We start from the raw sequence: 5,380 nt of genomic DNA on the forward strand, positions 1-5,380 counted from the left end.
TCATTATTATTCAGTTATTTATTTTATTTTATTTTATTTTGTACACTTATAGTTGACTTCATCAAATTTTTGCGCCTTATACATTATTATTATTTTTTGGGGGGTTGTTGTTTTTTTGTTTTTTTTTATGTATTTATCTTTTTTTTCCTCAAGGCCTGACTAAGCGCATTGGGATACGCTGCTGGTCAGGCATCGGCTTGGACAGATGTGGTGTAGCGTATATGGATTTGTCCGAACGCAGTGACGCCTCCTTGAGCTACTGAAACTGAAATTAATCAAAAAGAGCTTGTTTCTCTGATCGTGCTTTCTGCAACACTGCCAACACACACACACACACACACACACACAAAGAAAAAAACAGTGATCGAGGTGGACAGCATCATCCTTCTCTTCTCCGTGACGAGCACCAGTCTTTGTCAGCAACAATGAAGGGGTTAACGAATGACACCCCCCCCCCACCCCCACCACCACCACCCTCCTCCTTTTTCATGTCGGTTTTTTTTTTCTCTTGCATAGGTTATATTTCTCAATATAGAAATATACATCACACTTTTTTTTCTTTTTTTACATTTTTTTCTCTTATCTAAAAAAAAAAAACAAAAAAGATTTTTTTACGATTTATGTTTTCGGTTTTTCTGTATATACTTCAATTTTCACCTCTGTATATAAGGTACTTTTCACCTACAATATGTAATTGCCAGCGCAGTTTAGAGACAATCAGAGAGAGGACAGAGAGTTACTAGATAACTAGTGCCCTCTGGCAGGCGGTCGCCTCTCTCAAGATGGAGTCTTCCCGATTCGCCTGTCACAAAATTTGTGTTTATTTGCCCTTTCCCAGTAGACCTATGAAGTCAATTTGCGCAGTTTGTGTGTGTGTGTGTGTGTGTGTGTGTGTGTGCGTTTGTGTGTGTGTGTTGGTGAAGTGAAGTGGGTACGTGAGTGTGTATGTGTGCGCGTGCGCCTGTGTTATATATATATATATATTGTTTTTTTTTTTTTTTTCAAACAAACGAACAAAATCTCACATTCTGCAGTGTGTGTGTGTGTGTGTCTGTGCAGGGCACGCGCGTGTGTGTATGTGTCTGTGCAGGGCACGCGCGTGTGTGTATGTGTCTGTGCAAGGCACGCGCGTGTGTGTATGTGTCTGTGCAAGGCACACGCGTGTGTGTGTGTCTGTGCAGGGCACGCGCGTGTGTGTATGTGTCTCTGCAGGGCACGCGCGTGCCGGTGTGTGTGTGTGTGTCTGTGCAGGGCACGCGCGTGTGTGTATGTGTCTGTGCAGGGCACGTGCAAGTGTGTATGTGTCTGTGAAGGGCACGCGCATGTGTGTATGTGTCTGTGCAGGACACGCGCATGTGTGTATGTGTCTGTGCAGGGCACGCGCATGTGTGCGTTTGTGTTTCAGAGAAAGAGAGAGGAAGAGGCGAAATGGGAACAGTGGGTAGGTGAAACTGGACAAAGACTGGGAATAGGCGAAAGGGGGAGAAAGTGACGGGGAAATAGGCGAAAAGGGGAATGGACGAAAAGAGATTAAGCAAAGATGGAATAGGCTAAATGGGGATAGGCGAAGGAGGAATGAGTAATGGGGAAACAGGCGAAAGGGGAACAAGCGAATGGGGGAACGGGCGAAGGCGGGAATAGGCAAAGGGGAAATAGGCGAAGGAGAATATGAGAAGGGGGGATAGGCTAAAGGGGAATAATCAAAGGGGGAATATGCGAAAGGGGGTAAGCGATGGGTGAATAGGCGAAGGGGAGTAGGCAAAAGGGGAATAGGCGAAGGGGGTAGACGAAGGAAGAATGGGTGAAAGAAGAATAGGTGAAATGGGATAGGCGAAGGAGAGATAGGCGAAGGGAGAATAGGCGAAGGCGGCATAGGCAAACAAGTATCAGGCTTACGGGGAATGAGCAAAGAAGGCAATAGGCGAAAGGGAAATAATAATAATAATAATAATAATAATAATACTGTACATTTATATAGCGCCCTTTCTCACTAAGAGCTCTGGGCGCTTTACATGAAAGAAAAATAATACAAGTAACATAAAACATTCATGGCCAATCTTTCTCAGGGAATAGGCGGAGGAGGATAGGTGAAACGGAAATAGGCAATGGAGGAATAGGCTAAGTGGAAAAGGCGAAGGGGGAATAGGCGAAGAAGTAATAGGCTAAAGGGAATCAAGCGACGGGGTAATGGGCGAAAGGATCAAATAGGTGAAGGCGATATGGGGAATAGGCAAAGGGGGATTAGGCTACGGGGAATAGGTTAAGGGAGAAATAGGCGATGGGGGAATAGGCTAAAGGGGAATAGGCGAAGAGGAAATTGGCGAAAGTGGAATAGGCGAAGAAGTAAACGGCTAAAGGGGAATAAGCGAAGGGGAATAGGCGAAAGAGGAATAAACGAAGAAGTAATAGGCTAAATGGGTATAGCGAAGGGGGGAATAAGCGAAGAAGGAATGAGCGAAAGTGAAACATGCGAAGGGGAATAGGCAAAAAGAGAATATGTTAAAGGAGAATAGGCAAATGAGTAATAGGCTAAAGGGGAATAAGCGAATGAGGGAATGGGCAAAGAATGGAATAGGCGAAGGGGGGAAATAGGCAAAGGGGAAAAGGCGATGCGGGAACAGGTTAAAGGGGGGTGGGCGAAGAGTAAATAGGCGAAAGGGGAATAGATGATTAAGTAAAAGGCTAAAGGGGATTAAGCGAATAGGGGGGAACAGGCTAAGAAGGGAATAGGCGAAGGGGGGAATAGACAATAGGGAGGATAGGAGGACAGAGGAATAAGCAATGTGGGATAGGCGAAATGGGAATAGGTGAAAAGGGAATAGAAAAAAAAGGACCTGCTCCAGCCACTCGGTTGCCATGCCTCTCCTTTCCTCTCAGCATCAGTGGGGTTAAGGTTAACTTAGCTGGCCATGAAGATAAGAAACCACCACCGCCACAACAGTCACGCATGCTTCCAGAAGTAGGATAATAATATATGATGGGCAAGAGGAGGGCAAGTCATCGGGACAGCGTTAAATAATATCGGCTTCCCTCCGCCCCCCCGCCTCCTTCCCCCCCGCCTTCTTCCCCCCCTCCCCATCTCCCTCCATCTGTCAGACTGGTCTGTGTGCGTGTGTGTGTGTGTGTGTGTGTGTGGCGGCAGTGCCAGTGTCTGCTATCTTTATGGTCAGTTAAACGGCTCATATACATATTCCTCCACGTACTTTGCTTCCGTTGCACTTCACATTTTTTTCTTCTTCCTCGTCAGTTTTCTTCTTCGTCGTTGACGTCGTCTTCTTCTTTGAGATCTGTATCTTCTCCTCATCCTTCTCCTCCTTCTTCTTCTTCTTCGTGTTCTTCTTCTCCTCTTCTTTCTTTCTCCTTCTTCGTCTTTTTCTGTCTTCTTCGAATTCTCTTCTTCCTCCTTCTCCTCTCTTCTTATTCTTCTTTTTCCTGTCTTTTTTTCTCTTTTTTTCCTCTTTTTCTTCTTTTTCTCCGTTTTCCTTCTCTCCCTGATAAGTGTCTTTCTAGTACTCTTTTGAAATTGTCCAGAAATAGTGACAGACGAGGGTGGGGGGTTAGAGAGGGTGGGGGTTGCTAGGATTGGGGGAGTAGGGGAGAAAGGCCAGGGGATCGGGTGGAGGGATGAGGGGGTGGGGGAGTGGGAGAGAAAGGCCAGGGGATCGGGTGGAGGGATGAGGGGGTGGTGGAGTGGGAGAGAAAGGCCAGGGGATCGGGTGGAGGGATGAGGGGATGGGGGAGTGGGAGAGAAAGGCCAGGGGATCGGGTGGAGAGTGGGGGAGGGGGTGGGGGAGTGGGGGAGAAAGTTTGTCGGGTGGAGGGATGAGGGGGTGGGGGAGTGGGGGAGAAAGGCCAGGGGATCGGGTGGAGGGATGAGGGGGTGGGGGAGTGGGGGAGAAAGGCCAGGGGATCGGGTGGAGGGGGTGGGGGAGTGGGGGAGAAAGTTTGTCGGGTGGAGGGATGAGGGGGTGGGGGAGTGGGGGAGAAAGGCCAGGGGATCGGGTGGAGGGGGTGGGGGAGTGGGGGAGAAAGTTTGTCGGGTGGAGGGATGAGGGGGTGGGGGAGTGGGAGAGAAAGGCCAAGGGATCGGGTGGAGGGTGGGGGAATGGGAGAGAAAGGCCAGGGGATCGGGTGGAGGGATGAGGGGGTGGGGGAGTGGGGGAGAAAGTTTGTCGGGTGGAGGGATGAGGGGGTGGGGGAGTGGGGGAAAACGGCCAGGGAATCGGGTGGAGAGTGGGGGAGGGGAGAGAAAGGCCAGGGGATCGGGTGGAGGGGGTGGGGCAGTGGGGGAGAAAGGCCAGGGAATCGGGTGGAGGGATGAGAGGTTGGGGGAGTGGGGAAGAAAGGCCAGGGGATCGGGTGGAGGGATGAGGGGGTGGTGGAGTGGGGGAGAAAGGCCAGGGGATCGGGTGGAGGGATGAGGGGGTGGGGGAATGGGAGAGAAAGGCCATGGGATCGGGTGGAGGGATGAGAGGTTGGGGGAGTGGGGAGAAAGGCCAGGGGATCGGGTGGAGGGATGAGGGGGTGGGGGAGTGGGGGAGAAAGTTTGTCGGGTGAAAGATGCGAGTCAAGGGATGGGGTAGAGCAATAGAAACGAGAGAGGGGGGGGGTGGAGAGGGGAGAGATAGGGAGATGGAAGAGAGAGGGGGGGAAGAGAGAGAGAGGGGGAAGAGAGAGAGAGGGGGGAAGAGAGAGGGGAAGAGAGAGGGAGAGAGAGGGGGAAGAGAGAGAGGAGAGAGAGGGAGAGAGAGAGGGAAGAGAGAGGGGGAGAGAGGAGGGAAGAGAAAGAGAGGGGGGAGAGAGGGGGGGAAGAGAGAGAGAGGGGGGGAGAGAGAGGGGGAGAGAGAGGGAAGAGAGAGGGGGAGAGAGAGAGAGGGGGGGGAAGAGAGAGGGGAAGAGAGAGGGGGGGAGAGAGGGAGAGAGAAAGAGGGGTGGTGAGGAGAGAGGGAAGAGAGAGGGAGAGAAAGATAAGGAGAGAGAGGGGGGAGAGAGGGAGAGAGAGAGGGAGAAAGAGAATCAGAAATTCATTTACAATGTATCATCATCCAGAGAGAATTACAAGTTCATTAACACTGTATCATCACTCAAACACTAAAATAGACGGAGAGCGGTGCGAGAGAAAGAGACAGACAGACAGACAGAGTGGGACAGATAAAGAAATAATCAGAGATAGAGCGATACGAGAGAACAGGAAGGCATGAGAAAGAGATAGAAAGACAGAGACTGAGAGACAGAACAAAGAGAGACTAAAAGAGACCTATGCAATGACAGAAACAAACATCATCATCCTGGTTCACAGTGCTGATACAGAAATAATCAGAGATAAAGAGACACAAGAGAACAGAGAGAGACATGAGACAGAGATAGAAAGACAGACTGA

Source organism: Babylonia areolata, chromosome 17 (genome assembly GCF_041734735.1).
Source record: "Babylonia areolata isolate BAREFJ2019XMU chromosome 17, ASM4173473v1, whole genome shotgun sequence".
NCBI classification, from domain to species: domain Eukaryota; kingdom Metazoa; phylum Mollusca; class Gastropoda; order Neogastropoda; family Buccinidae; genus Babylonia; species Babylonia areolata.